Genomic DNA, 19,340 nt, shown 5'->3' with positions numbered 1-19,340 from the left:
AAACCCCAGTTTGGACCAATTCATGGTGGAGGGAGCCTCTAAAAACCCCAGTTTGGACCAATTCATGGTGGAGGGAGCCTCTAAAAACCCCAGTTTGGACCAATTCATGATGGAGGGAGCCTCTAAACAGCCCAGTTTGGGCAAATTCATGGTGGAGGGAGCCTCTAAAAACCCCCAGTTTGGACCAATTCATGGTGGAGGGAGCCTCTAAAAACCCCAGTTTGGACCAATTCATGGTGGAGGGAGCCTCTAAACAGCCCAGTTTGGGCAAATTCATGGTGGAGGGAGCCTCTAAAAACCCCCAGTTTGGACCAATTCATGGTGGAGGGAGCCTCTAAAAACCCCAGTTTGGACCAATTCATGGTGGAGGGAGCCTCTAAACAGCTCAGTTTGGGCAAATTCATGGTGGAGGGAGCCTCTAAAAACCCCAGTTTGGACCAATTCATGGTGGAGGGAGCCTCTAAAAACCCCAGTTTGGACCAATTCATGGTGGAGTGAGCCTCTAAAAACCCCAGTTTGGACCAATTCATGGTGGAGGGAGCCTCTAAAAAACCCAGTTTGGACCAATTCATGGTGGAGGGAGCCGCTAAACAGCCCAGTTTGGGCAAATTCATGGTGGAGGGAGCCTCTAAAAACCCCCAGTTTGGACCAATTCATGGTGGAGGGAGCCTCTAAACAGCCCAGTTTGGACCAATTCATGGTGGAGGGAGCCTCTAAAAACCCCAGTTTGGACCAATTCATGGTGGAGGGAGCCTCTAACCAGCAGAGTTGGTGGAAATCAGGGTGGAGGGAGCCTCTAACCAGCAGAGTTGTGGGAAAGCAGGGTGGAGGGAGCCTCTAACCAGCAGAGTTGGGGGAAATCAGGGTGGAGGGAGCCTAGTATTAGCAGAATTGTGCAACGCTTATGGTGGATGAGTATGAGGATGCGGAGGAATTGGAGAGGTTGAGTACAGACATGGAGTTTCATGTTGGGGTGCTTTACACAGGTGGGCCCAAAAATGAAGGCTCTATCCAGTGGTGGTTCATTTTTATCAAAGTGAGCCGGTCGGCACTCTCAGCTGACAGACGGGTGCGCTTGTCAGTGATGATGCCACCGGCTGCACTGAACACCCTCTCAGATAGGACGCTGGCGGCAGGACAGGACAGCACCTCCAAGGCATATAGGGCAAGTTCAAGCCACAGGTCCAACTTCGACACCCAATACGTGTAGGGCGCAGAGGGGTCGGAGAGGACAGGGCTGTGGTCGGAAAGGTATTCCCGCAACATGCGCCTATACTTCTCACGCCTGGTGACACTAGGACCCTCCGTGGCGGCACTTTGGCGAGGGGGTGCCATCAAGGTGTCCCAGACCTTAGACAGTGTGCCCCTCGTTTGTGTGGACCGGTGAGAACTTGGTTGCCTACTGGAGGAACTGCCCTCCCTGCCGCCAACGTCACATGCTGGAAACATCTCCATCATATTCTACACCAATTGCCTGTGGCAAGCATTGATGCGATTGGCCCTCCCCTCTACCGGAATAAAAGACGAGATGTTGTTTTTATACCGGGGGTCAAGGATAGCAAAGATCCAGTACTGGTTGTCCTCCATGATTTTGACAATACGCTTGTCGGTTGTAAAGCACCCCAACATGAACTCAGCCATGTCTGCCACAGTGTTAGTTGGCATGACTCCTCTGGCCCCACCGGAAAGTTCAATCTCCATTTCCTCCTCATCCTCCATGTCTACCCATCCGCGCTGCAACAATGGGACGATTCGAAGTTGCCCGGAAGCCTCCTGTATCACCATCACATCATCGGACAACTCTTCTTCCTCCTCCTCCTCCTCCTCCTCCATTAAACGCAGTGAAGCGGACAGATGTGTGGACCTACTCTCCAGCTGTGACGGATCGGATGCTATCCCTAACTCCTCTGTGTGATCTGAGTTATCCCTGATGTCAATCAGGGATTCTCTCAGAACACACAAGAGCGGGATTGTAAGGCTCACCATCGCATCCTCAGAGCTCACCCTCCTTGTGGACTCCTCAAAGACCCGTAGGATGTCACAAAGGTCTCTCATCCATGGCCACTCATGGATGTGAAACTGAGGCAGCTGACTTTGTGGCACCCTAGGGTTTTGTAGCTGGTATTCCATCAAAGGTCTCTGCTGCTCAACCACTCTATTCAACATCTGAAACGTTGAGTTCCAGCGTGTGGGGACGTCGCACAAAAGCCGGAGTTGTGGCACATGCAGGCGTTGCTGGAGAGATTTTAAGCTAGCAGCGGCTACTGTCGACTTGCGAAAGTGGGCGCACATGCGCCGCACTTTCACCAGTAGCTCTGGAACATTGGGGTAGCTCTTTAGGAAACGTTGCACCACTAGGTTGAAGACGTGGGCCAGGCATGGAACATGTTGGAGTCCGGCAAGCTCCAGAGCTGCTACCAGATTCCGGCCGTTATCACAAACGACCATGCCTGAGCCCAGGTGCAGCGGCTCAAACCATATTGCCGTCTCATCGAGGAGGGCATCCCTCACCTCGGAGGCAGTGTGCTGTCTGTCCCCCAAGCTGATCAGCTTCAGCACAGCCTGCTGACGTCTACCAACGCCAGTGCTGCAACGTTTCCAACTCGTAGCTGGGGTCAATCTAACAGCGGAGGAGGAGGCGGTGGCGGAGGAGGAGGCGGTGGCGGAGGAGGAGGCGGTAGAGGAGGAGGAGGAGGGGGGTGTTCTTCTCGTGTCCCTGCCAGGAATGTTAGGCGGGGAGACGAGGTACACCGGGCCAGTTTGGGAAGCAGTCCCAGCCTCAACTACATTCACCCAGTGTGCCGTCAGTGAAATGTAGCGTCCCTGTCCGCATGCACTTGTCCACGCGTCGGTGGTCAAGTGGACCTTTGTGCAAAGCGCGGAACTAAGGGCCCGCCTGATGTTGAGTGACACGTGCTGGTGCAAGGCGGGGACGGCACTCCGGGAGAAGTAGTGACGGCTAGGGACGGCATAGCGAGGTGCCGCAGTTGCCATCAGGTCCAGGAAGGCGGGAGTTTCAACAAGCCGGAACGCCAACATCTCCTGGGCCAGCAGTTTAACGATGTTGGCGTTCAAGGCTTGCGCGTGTGGGTGGTTAGCAGTGTATTTCTGCCGCCGCTCCAATGTCTGAGAGATGGTGGGTTGTTGTAAAGAAGCGCCTGATGGTGCCTTTGATGGTGCAGGAGAAGGAGATAAGACAGGAACAGGGGAGGATGAGGGAGAAGTCAACAAAGTGGCGGAGGCAGATGAAGTGGTGTCCTGGCTCGTCCTCTGGAGTGCATCGCCAGCACAGTCAGCAGTGGCAGTGGCAGAGGCAGAGGCAGTGGCAGAGGCAGTGGCAGTGGCGTGAACGGCAGGCAGCCTTTGTCCTGCCGTTGCTGCCTGCCACTGATTCCAGTGCTTGGATTCCAAATGACGGCGCATTGAAGTGGTGGACAGGTTGCTCTTCTCAGAGCCCCTAATCAATTTCGAGAGGCAAATTGTGCAGACAACACTATATCTGTCCTCGGCGCATTCCTTGAAAAAACTCCACACCTTCAAGAAACGTGCCCTCGAGGTGGGAGTTTTTCGGGGCTGGGTACGAACTGGAACATCTTGGGAGATTCCGGGTGTGGCCTGGCTTCGCCTAAGCTGCTGACCTCTGCCTCTGCCTCTAGCTACCCTTTTTGGTGCTGCACCTGCCTCAACATCCACACTACTTTCCCCGCTTGACATCCCCCCTGTCCAGGTCGGGTCAGTGTCCTCATCATCCACCACTTCCTCTTCCAACTCCTGTCTCATCTCCTCCTCCCGCACAATGCGCCGGTCAACTGGATGCCCTGACGGCAACTGCGTCACATCATCGTCGATGAGGGTGGGTTGCTGGTCATCCACCACCAAATCGAACGGAGATGGAGGAGGCTCTAGTGTTTGAGCATCTGGACACAGATGCTCCTCTGTTAGGTTCGTGGAATCGTGACGTGGAGAGGCAGGTTGAGGGACAATGAAAGGAGCGGAGAACAGCTCTGGGGAGCAGGGACAGTTTGGGTTATTGTTCTGTAAAGCTTCGGAATTTTGGGAGGAAGGAAGACAAGACTGTTGGGTAATAGGAGGAGAGGAGGCAGAGTCTGACTGGCTGCTGGACAATGTGCTGTAAGCGTTCTCTGACAGCCATTGCAAGACCTGTTCCTGGTTCTCGGGCCTACTAAGGTTTGTACCCTGCAGTTTAGTTAATGTGGCAAGCAACCCTGGCACTGTGGAGTGGCGCAATGCTTGCTGCCCCACAGGAGTAGGCACGGGACGCCCTGTGGCTTCACTGCTACCTTGCTCCCTAGAACCATTCCCCCGACCTCGCCCACGGCCTCGTCCACGTCCCTTTCCGGGAGCCTTGCGCATTTTGAATTCCTAGTTAGAAATTGGCACTGTATACCAGTAGTAAAAATTGTGGGTGCACGTAACCCCAATATATTCTTTGAATTACCAGTCAGAAACTGGCACTATATGGCAGTAGCAAGAAATGAGGGTATTTATAACCCCAATATATTCTTTGAATTCCCAGTCAGACAATGGCACTGTATACCAGTAGTAAAAATTGTGGGTGCACGTAACCCCAATATATTCTTTGAATTACCAGTCAGAAACTGGCACTATATGGCAGTAGCAAGAAATGAGGGTATTTATAACCTCAATATATTCTTTGAATTCCCAGTCAGACAATGGCACTGTATACCAGTAGTAAAAATTGTGGGTGCACGTAACCCCAATATATTCTTTGAATTCCCAGTCAGACAATGGCACTATATACCAGTAGCAAGAAATGAGGGTATTTATAACCCCAATATATTCTTTGAATTCCCAGTCAGACAATGGCACTGTATACCAGTAGTAAAAATTGTGGGTGCACGTAACCCCAATATATTCTTTGAATTCCCAGTCAGACAATGGCACTATATACCAGTAGCAAGAAATGAGGGTATTTATAACCCCAATATATTCTTTGAATTCCCAGTCAGACAATGGCACTGTATACCAGTAGTAAAAATTGTGGGTGCACGTAACCCCAATATATTCTTTGAATTCCCAGTCAGACAATGGCACTATATACCAGTAGCAAGAAATGAGGGTATTTATAACCCCAATATATTCTTTGAATTCCCAGTCAGACAATGGCACTGTATACCAGTAGTAAAAATTGTGGGTGCACGTAACCCCAATATATTCTTTGAATTCCCAGTCAGACAATGGCACTATATACCAGTAGCAAGAAATGAGGGTATTTATAACCCCAATATATTCTTTGAATTCCCAGTCAGACAATGGCACTGTATACCAGTAGTAAAAATTGTGGGTGCACGTAACCCCAATATATTCTTTGAATTACCAGTCAGAAACTGGCACTATATGGCAGTAGCAAGAAATGAGGGTATTTATAACCCCAATATATTCTTTGAATTCCCAGTCAGACAATGGCACTGTATACCAGTAGTAAAAATTGTGGGTGCACGTAACCCCAATATATTCTTTGAATTACCAGTCAGAAACTGGCACTATATGGCAGTAGCAAGAAATGAGGGTATTTATAACCCCAATATATTCTTTGAATTCCCAGTCAGACAATGGCACTGTATACCAGTAGTAAAAATTGTGGGTGCACGTAACCCCAATATATTCTTTGAATTACCAGTCAGAAACTGGCACTATATGGCAGTAGCAAGAAATGAGGGTATTTATAACCCCAATATATTCTTTGAATTCCCAGTCAGACAATGGCACTGTATACCAGTAGTAAAAATTGTGGGTGCACGTAACCCCAATATATTCTTTGAATTACCAGTCAGAAACTGGCACTATATGGCAGTAGCAAGAAATGAGGGTATTTATAACCCCAATATATTCTTTGAATTCCCAGTCAGACAATGGCACTGTATACCAGTAGTAAAAATTGTGGGTGCACGTAACCCCAATATATTCTTTGAATTACCAGTCAGAAACTGGCACTATATGGCAGTAGCAAGAAATGAGGGTATTTGTATTCCCAATATATTCTTTGAATTCCCAGTCAGACAATGGCACTGTATACCAGTAGTAAAAATTGTGGGTGCACGTAACCCCAATATATTCTTTGAATTACCAGTCAGAAACTGGCACTATATGGCAGTAGCAAGAAATGAGGGTATTTGTATTCCCAATATATTCTTTGAATTCCCAGTCAGACAATGGCACTGTATACCAGTAGTAAAAATTGTGGGTGCACGTAACCCCAATATATTCTTTGAATTACCAGTCAGAAACTGGCACTATATGGCAGTAGCAAGAAATGAGGGTATTTGTATTCCCAATATATTCTTTGAATTCCCAGTCAGACAATGGCACTGTATACCAGTAGTAAAAATTGTGGGTGCACGTAACCCCAATATATTCTTTGAATTACCAGTCAGAAACTGGCACTATATGGCAGTAGCAAGAAATGAGTGTATTTGTATTCCCAATATATTCTTTGAATTCCCAGTCAGACAATGGCACTGTATACCAGTAGTAAAAATTGTGGGTGCACGTAACCCCAATATATTCTTTGAATTACCAGTCAGAAACTGGCACTATATGGCAGTAGCAAGAAATGAGGGTATTTGTATTCCCAATATATTCTTTGAATTCCCAGTCAGACAATGGCACTGTATACCAGTAGTAAAAATTGTGGGTGCACGTAACCCCAATATATTCTTTGAATTACCAGTCAGAAACTGGCACTATATGGCAGTAGCAAGAAATGAGGGTATTTAAAACCCCAATATATTCTTTGAATTCCCAGTCAGACAATGGCACTGTATACCAGTAGTAAAAATTGTGGGTGCACGTAACCCCAATATATTCTTTGAATTACCAGTCAGAAACTGGCACTATATGGCAGTAGCAAGAAATGAGGGTATTTGTATTCCCAATATATTCTTTGAATTCCCAGTCAGACAATGGCACTGTATACCAGTAGTAAAATTTGTGGCTGCACGTAACCCCAATATATTCTTTGAATTACCAGTCAGAAACTGGCACTATATGGCAGTAGCAAGAAATGAGGGTATTTATAACCCCAATATATTCTTTGAATTCCCAGTCAGACAATGGCACTGTATACCAGTAGTAAAAATTGTGGGTGCACGTAACCCCAATATATTCTTTGAATTACCAGTCAGAAACTGGCACTATATGGCAGTAGCAAGAAATGAGGGTATTTATAACCCCAATATATTCTTTGAATTCCCAGTCAGACAATGGCACTGTATACCAGTAGTAAAAATTGTGGGTGCACGTAACCCCAATATATTCTTTGAATTACCAGTCAGAAACTGGCACTATATGGCAGTAGCAAGAAATGAGGGTATTTATAACCCCAATATATTCTTTGAATTCCCAGTCAGACAATGGCACTGTATACCAGTAGTAAAAATTGTGGGTGCACGTAACCCCAATATATTCTTTGAATTACCAGTCAGAAACTGGCACTATATGGCAGTAGCAAGAAATGAGGGTATTTATAACCCCAATATATTCTTTGAATTCCCAGTCAGACAATGGCACTGTATACCAGTAGTAAAAATTGTGGGTGCACGTAACCCCAATATATTCTTTGAATTACCAGTCAGAAACTGGCACTATATGGCAGTAGCAAGAAATGAGGGTATTTGTATTCCCAATATATTCTTTGAATTCCCAGTCAGACAATGGCACTGTATACCAGTAGTAAAAATTGTGGGTGCACGTAACCCCAATATATTCTTTGAATTACCAGTCAGAAACTGGCACTATATGGCAGTAGCAAGAAATGAGGGTATTTGTATTCCCAATATATTCTTTGAATTCCCAGTCAGACAATGGCACTGTATACCAGTAGTAAAAATTGTGGGTGCACGTAACCCCAATATATTCTTTGAATTACCAGTCAGAAACTGGCACTATATGGCAGTAGCAAGAAATGAGTGTATTTGTATTCCCAATATATTCTTTGAATTCCCAGTCAGACAATGGCACTGTATACCAGTAGTAAAAATTGTGGGTGCACGTAACCCCAATATATTCTTTGAATTACCAGTCAGAAACTGGCACTATATGGCAGTAGCAAGAAATGAGGGTATTTGTATTCCCAATATATTCTTTGAATTCCCAGTCAGACAATGGCACTGTATACCAGTAGTAAAAATTGTGGGTGCACGTAACCCCAATATATTCTTTGAATTACCAGTCAGAAACTGGCACTATATGGCAGTAGCAAGAAATGAGGGTATTTATAACCCCAATATATTCTTTGAATTCCCAGTCAGACAATGGCACTGTATACCAGTAGTAAAAATTGTGGGTGCACGTAACCCCAATATATTCTTTGAATTACCAGTCAGAAACTGGCACTATATGGCAGTAGCAAGAAATGAGGGTATTTATAACCCCAATATATTCTTTGAATTCCCAGTCAGACAATGGCACTGTATACCAGTAGTAAAAATTGTGGGTGCACGTAACCCCAATATATTCTTTGAATTACCAGTCAGAAACTGGCACTATATGGCAGTAGCAAGAAATGAGGGTATTTGTATTCCCAATATATTCTTTGAATTCCCAGTCAGACAATGGCACTGTATACCAGTAGTAAAAATTGTGGGTGCACGTAACCCCAATATATTCTTTGAATTACCAGTCAGAAACTGGCACTATATGGCAGTAGCAAGAAATGAGGGTATTTGTATTCCCAATATATTCTTTGAATTCCCAGTCAGACAATGGCACTGTATACCAGTAGTAAAAATTGTGGGTGCACGTAACCCCAATATATTCTTTGAATTACCAGTCAGAAACTGGCACTATATGGCAGTAGCAAGAAATGAGGGTATTTGTATTCCCAATATATTCTTTGAATTCCCAGTCAGACAATGGCACTGTATACCAGTAGTAAAAATTGTGGGTGCACGTAACCCCAATATATTCTTTGAATTACCAGTCAGAAACTGGCACTATATGGCAGTAGCAAGAAATGAGTGTATTTGTATTCCCAATATATTCTTTGAATTCCCAGTCAGACAATGGCACTGTATACCAGTAGTAAAAATTGTGGGTGCACGTAACCCCAATATATTCTTTGAATTACCAGTCAGAAACTGGCACTATATGGCAGTAGCAAGAAATGAGGGTATTTGTATTCCCAATATATTCTTTGAATTCCCAGTCAGACAATGGCACTGTATACCAGTAGTAAAAATTGTGGGTGCACGTAACCCCAATATATTCTTTGAATTACCAGTCAGAAACTGGCACTATATGGCAGTAGCAAGAAATGAGGGTATTTATAACCCCAATATATTCTTTGAATTCCCAGTCAGACAATGGCACTGTATACCAGTAGTAAAAATTGTGGGTGCACGTAACCCCAATATATTCTTTGAATTACCAGTCAGAAACTGGCACTATATGGCAGTAGCAAGAAATGAGGGTATTTGTATTCCCAATATATTCTTTGAATTCCCAGTCAGACAATGGCACTGTATACCAGTAGTAAAAATTGTGGGTGCACGTAACCCCAATATATTCTTTGAATTACCAGTCAGAAACTGGCACTATATGGCAGTAGCAAGAAATGAGGGTATTTATAACCCCAATATATTCTTTGAATTCCCAGTCAGACAATGGCACTGTATACCAGTAGTAAAAATTGTGGGTGCACGTAACCCCAATATATTCTTTGAATTACCAGTCAGAAACTGGCACTATATGGCAGTAGCAAGAAATGAGGGTATTTGTATTCCCAATATATTCTTTGAATTCCCAGTCAGACAATGGCACTGTATACCAGTAGTAAAAATTGTGGGTGCACGTAACCCCAATATATTCTTTGAATTACCAGTCAGAAACTGGCACTATATGGCAGTAGCAAGAAATGAGGGTATTTATAACCCCAATATATTCTTTGAATTCCCAGTCAGACAATGGCACTGTATACCAGTAGTAAAAATTGTGGGTGCACGTAACCCCAATATATTCTTTGAATTACCAGTCAGAAACTGGCACTATATGGCAGTAGCAAGAAATGAGGGTATTTGTATTCCCAATATATTCTTTGAATTCCCAGTCAGACAATGGCACTGTATACCAGTAGTAAAAATTGTGGGTGCACGTAACCCCAATATATTCTTTGAATTACCAGTCAGAAACTGGCACTATATGACAGTAGCAAGAAATGAGGGTATTTATAACCCCAATATATTCTTTGAATTCCCAGTCAGACAATGGCACTGTATACCAGTAGTAAAAATTGTGGGTGCACGTAACCCCAATATATTCTTTGAATTACCAGTCAGAAACTGGCACTATATGGCAGTAGCAAGAAATGAGGGTATTTGTATTCCCAATATATTCTTTGAATTCCCAGTCAGACAATGGCACTGTATACCAGTAGTAAAAATTGTGGGTGCACGTAACCCCAATATATTCTTTGAATTCCCAGTCAGACAATGGCACTATATACCAGTAGCAAGAAATGATGGTATTTATAACCCCAATATATTCTTTGAATTACCAGTCAGAAACTGGCACTATATGGCAGTAGCAAAAATAGTGGGTGTATATAGCCCCAATTCTATTGCTAGGGGACTTGCAGGGTATTTCTGGGGTGAAGGTGGGGGGGCACACCGTTGGAACGGGTATCGGGGGTATATATCAGGTATACGGGAATACACTGACAGTGTATTCCATTCAGGATCCTGGGAAAGCTGGGTTGCGGCGATTGAGCCCGTCAGTGCCACGTTACACTGACAAGCTTCTCCCTGGAATTTAGCTCTTACAAGAGCTGTTGGTTGTCTTCTCCTTCCTATCCTAGCCTGTCCCTGCCTACCCAGAATCTAAGCCCTAGCTAGCTGGACGGAAACCTCCGTCCTCAGTGAATTGCAAGCTCAGAATGACGCGAACCTGGGCGGCGCTGTTCTTTTAAATTAGAGGTCACATGTTTTCGGCAGCCAATGGGTTTTGCCTACTTTTTTCAACGTCACCGGTGTCGTAGTTCCTGTCCCACCTACCCTGCGCTGTTATTGGAGCAAAAAAGGCGCCAGGGAAGGTGGGAGGGGAATCGAGTAATGGCGCACTTTACCACGCGGTGTTCGATTCGATTCGAACATGCCGAACAGCCTAATATCCGATCGAACATGAGTTCGATAGAACACTGTTCGCTCATCTCTAGTGTTCACATTTTCTTGTCTGTGAGTCCTAGTGCTCTCTTGTTTTTAGGTTTGGCTCAGTATTGTAGATTAAAGGCTTAATAAGGGATATCTTTTTGGGCAGTGATGGCCAGCGGTGTCTGGTGTTAGGGTTGGCATTTGGGGACAGATGCAGTCAAAGTTAGAGTCAAGGTGTGTTCACACCAATATAGCATACATATACCTCACTTTCCACACATGCCTTCTGATAGGAGCCCCCAACTCCTGGTTTATTACAGTTAGGTGCTGGATATAGGGTATGCTATGTGTGTTCAATGTAGTATTTATCTAATCTGCTCCTTGTCTCTTGTTTCAGACTAGTGTTCTTAGGCCCGGTTCACATCAGCGTTTGGGTTTCCAACTTTTTCCAAAAAGTCTGGAAGACACTCAGAAAATTGTGCGAACCTCCAGAAAGGAAACCTATATGCATTAAAAAGCAGTTACCTCAGAAACTACATGGACCACATAGCCTATAATGAGGTCCTCCTGGTTTCCACTCGGTTCCCGCACAAAAAATACGGAGGGAAAAGTGCTTCCTGAACGGAAACCCGAACACTAGTGTGAATTGGGCCTAAGTTGTTCAATGGTTCTTGTTCCAGTTGTTCTGCTTAGTTTGGTTTTCTTGTCTCTGGGTCCTAGTGCTCTGGTATTGTTGATGTTCAGGTCAGTGTTGTAGAGTAAGGGTGCATTCACACTGAGTAAACGCTAGCTTATTCTGAACGTAAAACACGTTCAGAATAAGCGGCGTCTAAAGCAGCTCCATTCATTTCTATGGGAGCGGGGATACGAGCGCTCCCCATAGAAATGAATGGGCTGCTTCTTTCACTCCGTGCAGTCCCATTGAAGTGAATGGGGAGTGCCGGCGTATACGGCAAGCTCTGCTCATGCCGGAGCGTACACGCCAGCACTCCCCATTCACTTCAATGGGACTGCACGGAGTGAAAGAAGCAGCCCATTCATTTCTATGGGGAGCGCTCGTATCCCCGCTCCCATAGAAATGAATGGAGCTGCTTTAGACGCCGCTTATTCTGAACGTGTTTTACGTTCAGAATAAGCTAGCGTTTACTCAGTGTGAATGCACCCTAAGTCTTCTATTAGGGATATCTTTAGGGACAGTAAAGTTCAGTAATATCTGGTATTAGAGTCAGCATTTAGGAATAGATTTAGGGAAAGAGTCTTGGTTAGTTACCATACATATAACCTCTGATGGTGCGCCCTGATTTCTTACAGTTAGGTGCTGGCTATAGCATTTGCTATGTGTGTTTAATGCAGTAGTTCTGTTGCCTGGTATTCTGGTCACCATTTACTATCAGGATAATTTAACACAAAACATCTACCTATATCTGACGTTCCAGTTTCTTGGTGTTGACTACATTTACATATATTTTACTTCTCAGGTACACTGTACACTATGTCGGGGCTTCTGACTATGATACTGTTAACAACTCGGATTATATTTTCATCTCCCTCATTGAAACTAAAGGGAAATCTCTATTTACACACTTCAATAAACATTTCAGCATTTTGTTAATTACAATATATTTGCATAACCTTTCAATAACTACTCACGGGGAACCAAAAGCTCAGTACAATATCTGAATGTATCCTCTGTAGATCACATCGATTTTAGATCCAGGAATGCCAGATTCTGGATAATATATGGTACATATTCTTCTGAATAGCTTCTGTCTACACAGGTTGGTGGGGATCTACACAGCGGCTGGTCCACAACAACATACCTGGAGTGAAACCTTAGAATTCTGCCCGGCAGAAGATACCACTAGGGGGAGCTCATTGCAAAAGGGTTCATACAGCTTCTATAAAGAGGTCAACGTATAGATCGTCCAAGAACTCACAGCTGGTGTATACTCATCTAACTCCTATGTGTAGAGGCCTTTGTAGAAAAATTTGCTATTATTTTTAGGCACCCCCTTTACCGTTCAGTGCATAAGTCTAAAAAAAACTCCTTTAAATCACGTATACAGGGCAGAAGTGGGGATGTTTTTTTTTCTGTACAGAAAGCAAGCTTAGAAACTGGAGCCAGCCAAGCGGGAATGAAACTCACATCTATTATATATAGTGATCTAGAACAGGCTGCAGGCAGCCGTCACACGCACTTATTATACTGTACCAACAGAGACTACATTCCCCGTACTAGAATGCACAATGTCGCACACACGCAGGGCGCCGCTTCCTGACACATCTGGATTTTTAATCAGTATCCTGTCAATGAACTGTCGTTGCTGTATACAGGAATAGTCATTTGTGCAGTAAATAGGTTGCATGCAATTATGTTACTTACAAGGGAAAAATCTTATCGACATCCCGGGCCTGTGGTGGTATTATACTGAAAAACAGATAACATTTTCCTATAAATATATCTCATTTTATAATTTTTTATATTCTATATATATTTATATTGTTAATTTTTATGTAGTTTAAATTATATTCCGCTGCAGTTTAGAGAGGACGTGGATCGTGTAGTGGAAAAAAATTTATGTGCCAAAAAGTATGCCAAAATCATGGCCTTTTTTGTCAAATTTAAACCACCTAAATGGAGTAAAGGCAGACTAAACATAAAATTTCTCAATCAGCATTAGACACTGTGATAAATCTGGTGATAAAACTTAGATGGTAGTAAATCTGACCCTCTTTATTTCCTTACTGTGCAGTTTTTGAGGAGAGGAACGGCCTGCCCAGGTTTTCTTCATCCGGTAGCAAAGGGAATAAAACTAACCAGGCCTGGGTCCCCTGTCAGCAAGGGCCACAGTCTAGCTTCTTGAGATGTCATACATTAGCAATGTCCTACTACATGTAAGGGTCAATCGTTTGTGATAGCCTTCAACCATGGAAGACTTTTGTGGGATCGGTTGTTACACACATGACTCACTAGTAGGATCTAATAGGTAATCCTCTCTTGAAGTACAAGGCACATAGTGTGTTGTCGGTCACATGCCAGATGGTGTTTTTGCATAGCAAAGTAACAAGTTAGCATACACAGTCCATCGTGCTTCCCGCACCTCATACGGAGAGATTTATGGAGACTGGCTTTGGTGCCATATCTCCTGGAACGGTGCAGGGTACACACCAAATCATAAATCAGGTGCACCCTCCATCGGCAAGGTGCCTGCACTGAAATCTACTCCAACTCCTGGCTGCCATAGATTTCAGTAAACTGGCACAAATGTGGTCTTCATTTAATATCCCACATACCTCTCATCATGGGCTAGTCTGGCCAGACCAGGAATCCCAAATATATGTGTGCAAAATAAATCAAGCCAAAATCAAGCAGGGATTCTCAAGGGTGATGTCTCTTTCTGTCCTTACCTTGTTTTATAGAGTTCACGCATAGGCCCCAATTGGTCTTTAACTGCACACTTAACTCTTTGGAATCTGCAAGTCAGAGGCAATGGGCGTGTGTATAGTCCACACCGTACCCTGCACATGTCTTAGCTACCTGACTGTATCTACAATCATTGATGCTCCTCGGTGGACATTAATACCAATCTGTTATATCATTGTATTGAGCGTTGGGTTCCAGTCGAGTAACCGCAGAAAGGTTATGCAAATATATTGTAATTAGTAAAGTCGTGGATTGTTTACCGGAGCGCTTACATTGCCTTCATTTTCTGTCCATGTGAATGAGGGAGATGAGAATATTATTTGAATTGTTAATAGTATCTGGCTCGGAGGCGACGACATCGCGAACATTTCAGATAATCCCTCATTGACAAAAAAAAATATTTCTGTAGATTTAGTACCGAAACACTGGAGAGTTTATCACAGGAGGAAGAAGCAAATTTATAAAAGTTGTCTTTTACTAATCCTCCGTTTTAGTTGAAATGCTGAAAATTCAGTGATTTTTTTTTTTGTATTTAGTAGTGATGTTGATGGGAATAGCAATATGTTGTATTAGGGTCAGACATACTATTGCTTAGGGACAATATAATGAGTTTTATGTGTCCCTAAGGGTAAGGTAATGGGAGCAATACAATGAGAGAACTATCATCTTGTGTTGCAGAAGCCGGATTCCCATGCTGAGGTCCCCAGAATAGTCACCAGTTGGAGGTAGTAGCATGAATGGAGTGTAAATGGGAAAGAAGACATGGGTTGTCAACAGGGGTATAGCGGTCAGAATGTAACAGGAAGGGTATTGAGGACATAGAGGTCAGAGCCAGGAGAAGTACAACAGGCACCAGACAAACAATGCCATGGGACGAGGCAGGAACAAAACACAGGAACAAGGCTGAGGTCAAAGTCAGGATCGATTGAGAGTCAAGAATGATTCAGTGACAAGTATGACATTTACTTACATAGTATGGTGCCACCTAGTGTTCAAAGTCTACAGCAATGTTCATGAAGAACTTGTTCTGGTGGTATGATATGTAATATTATGTGACATATTTCTGCTATTTTTATAAGCAGACTTAGGTTTTTATGAGCACATTCATATCAACCAAGACTCTAGTGCGAATAAGAGCTACCTGGCATTCACCATATCCTTTGCTAGAGCCAATAAGAGGGTTTATTCCTACTTGTAGCAATGTAAGAATATAGGTAAAAGCGAACTAACCTAGACAGTATATATTGATCGTAGGCGTGTCCACAGCTGGCTGTCTACAAAGAAGCTATGACATTTCTAACAATGGCTACATGTAGCATTCCCTGTAACATGTGGATGCATTTATCCCTCTGAGTAATGGACATGTCAGCCGCACACTGTAACGCCATCATTTATCAGCTGTTCTGGGTAGCCGAGACATTTCCCAGTGCACAATGTTGTGTGCACCAGCTCTGCTATGGTGTCCAGGATTAACACTGCGGGAATGTGAAGTCATGGAAAATAGGATATCACATACTATAGCTGGACATGTTCTATATTCTATATAGAAAATCCGCTCTTGTATATAATGAAGTTAGATACATGGAAACAAGTAGGCCGGATCCGGGGCTAGCAGCAGTGCCCTGCAACAGTCAACATGACCAATTCCAAGATATAAATAGAGTCTGTATCTTCTCCTTGTATGTGCATGGTTTCCCTATAGATTATAAAATTTATATAGTCCAAAAACAGGTTAAATTAGGAATTTAGAGCCCTAATGAATACAGAGATTGATGCGAGTGATGACAGTCTCTATACAACACTGCAGAATATGTTGGTGCTATATTTACTCATATTAAGCATATGCTATGAATGAAACTGACAACTTCTGCAGTTTATAGTCATAGCATTGTCACGTCAGTCAGATGCAATGGACGGGGCTGTCTGAATAGGGCAACTTTAAGCTGAGCCAAGGGGTCTTCTTATTGTAGTCATTTATGGTCCACAATATGACATAAATAGAAGATAGCTGCAGATGACTGCTCTTGGATCCACACCCTATTCCAGAACAGGGGTCTCCTAACTTTTGTTCCACCTATTGACATGTATGGTTCTCTCCATTGACTTGTATGGCCACGTGTTTGGCTGTTTTTAAATGGAGAGAGAAGGAAGCATGTGCCCGACCTAATGCTTCACAGAGGCCGAGTCACCAGGTGATATGAGGGGGGGATCAGAGGATCCCTATTCTCAATGTATAATATATATATATATTATATATATATATATATATATATATACAGTATATATATATATATATATATATATATATATATATATATATATAAATAAATAAATAAAATGTATTATTACTATTATTAGATGTGGCCCTAGAGGTGGGACCCGCATCCATTTTCATGTAGATATATGCCATAAATGTCTAAGATGGAAACACTCCTTCAATCTATGGCAGGCTCCCTTTTGGAAGGAGTTAAGTTTTGGGACACTTAGTGGAAATAGAAACTTCGCTGTTGTAAGATCAGACAAAATAAATCAAAACCTATAAAAAAAAACCCAACCTTGTAGTTATAATATTTTCCACTTTTGATATTTAGCATGACTGACTCCAGGTGTATGCATTTACTACATATGGACCCTCTAAAATTGGGACGATTAATAACTATCTCACTAGGGGTCTCCTGGTTTTATTATCAAGGGCCATCCATACTATGGAGTAGGTAATGTGTAGGCCAAGCAGGATACACATAATATACTAGGCTGTACACAAGAGCGGGGCAGGACGAAGGGGTTAATTATTAATGCTTTTGGTTGGCGAGGCGGATGTTAAATCACATTAGCAGGGAATGGAGATGGAAGGCAGAAGGAGTCTTCTGGGAGATCGACCTGACTCACATTTACGGCACTTTTTTTTTTCTTTAAGGACTGGCATTTATTACGGTACAGGGCAAAGTGTATAAGAAGAAACAGGACTGGTTACAATATAGGGGGCTCAGACTGATAGACGTAACAATGAGGTCCTATGTCGGTATCCAGCTCCTTTCTAGGATCCCTGGGTAGCACAGCTTTGCAAAGTTCACTAAGACATGCAGCCAGTATGGACAGGGCAACCCCAGCTCTCCTTAAAGAGGATAAAAGCCATCCGTCATCTGTTCTGCGATGTCACCTTTAACATTTTGGAGTTTTGTTTATTCAAATCTGTTCAGCTATTCCAAAGATATACCATATATACTCGAGTATAAGCCGACCTGAATATAAGCCGAGGCCCCTAATTTTACCACAAAAAAACTGGGAAAACTTATTGACTCGAGTATAAGCCTAGGGGGGAAATGCAGCAGCTACTGGAAAATATCAAAAATTAAAATGGTCAGAGTTTTTGGGTGCAGTAGATGCTGGGTGCTGGGAAAGGGGAGGGGGTGTTTTGGTTGTCTGTCTGCCCCTTCCCTGAGCTTGAGGACTGTTTCCCCCCCCACACACACACACTTGGAATTCAGTCTGGCTGAATATACGGTATCTGCAGTGCTCCTATTAGCCCCTTTCCGACGGAAGAGGAGCACTGCACATACCCTATATTCAGTAGACCGGGCACTTTCAGACACAGGATACCTAATGTGTTTGGGTTTCAGAGTAATTTTCTACCTGTGTGTCTATTCTAGGGAAAGGACTGATTTAGAACTTTTAATTTTGCGGCTAGCAATAGACCCCCCCCCCCCCCCCCCTCAAAAAAAACTTTTTTTTTTTTTTTTTTTGCTGACTCGAGTATAAGCCTGAGAGGCGGGCTTTTTCAGCACAAAAACTATGCTGAGAAATTTGGCTTATACTCGAGTAGGTAAGCCCTTTTAGCTTTGACATATATATTAGGGTCTACTAGCCAAGTGGGCACCAACATTGTAATTTTTCTGGGAGCCCTGTATGTCATGCAAAGTTACCACCCACTTGCCTAGTAGACCCTACTTTGTGTCAATGCTAAAAGGGCTTATATATTTGGAATGGCTGAACAGATTTGTATAAACAAAACCCAAAATGCACAGACTGACAGCACCTACCAGATGATGTAGGTCACTGCAATTTTCAGACCTGGTGACAAGTCCTCTTTAAGACAATATATTACAGGACGTCCTAAATTGTCAACATTGTAACTTCTCATGTCAGGATGCACTATAAGGCGTTTTTTGTCGATTTTGACCATAGGTGAGGGTCTTCTTGCCCATTGCATTAGCTCTTATGTGCCTGGGACTTGTAGTGTGGATGTTCTACCATACCCTGACACAATTTTTAGTTCATGCCTGCTCTCCATAAATTAAATCTCTCCACCAGGGTGTATTCAGCACCCACTCCCTATTCCATGATTATCCCTCCTGGGACACAGACACTGGTTTCCAGTCCAGGGGTTTATCACTCATTTCCTGCTATCTGCAGGAAATGTCTGGAGGCATTGATTAAATATGAATCCGTTATGGGAGCAGAAAGAAATTTGCTTCAGTATGTACAATTACAAGAAGGAGTTTATACCTCCCCCCACCAGCGCAGCTCCTGTACAGACACAGGCAGGGATAATGCTAGGGGGCAAGTTGCACTCCTCCAACCTTAACAGTGATATCTCATGGACCGTCTACAGCTCAACGCTGGTATTTCCTAAAAGTCTTGGCTCTTGCATGGAATTCTTTATGTGTAGATAATGTTATATAGATATTTCAATTAAGAATCTGGAAATCTGATATGGAGGTATATTACCCAAAGGGGCAGCAAGCATTCCTTACATTACCTGGGTGGAAGGGAGGAGAAGGAGTCCGAAT

General features: G+C 43.5%; 1 protein-coding gene across 4 annotated transcripts in view; it reads left to right on the top strand.

Moving 5' to 3' along the window:
- The window catches only part of CACNA1B (calcium voltage-gated channel subunit alpha1 B), a 240,728-nt gene that overhangs the window by 115,857 nt on the left and 105,531 nt on the right, over positions 1 to 19,340 (top strand). The gene's annotated exons all lie outside the window — the stretch shown is intronic.

The sequence above is a fragment of the Leptodactylus fuscus genome, chromosome 11 (genome assembly GCF_031893055.1).
Source record: "Leptodactylus fuscus isolate aLepFus1 chromosome 11, aLepFus1.hap2, whole genome shotgun sequence".
Taxonomy (NCBI): domain Eukaryota; kingdom Metazoa; phylum Chordata; class Amphibia; order Anura; family Leptodactylidae; genus Leptodactylus; species Leptodactylus fuscus.
This window is presented reverse-complemented; position numbering and strand designations above follow the sequence as displayed.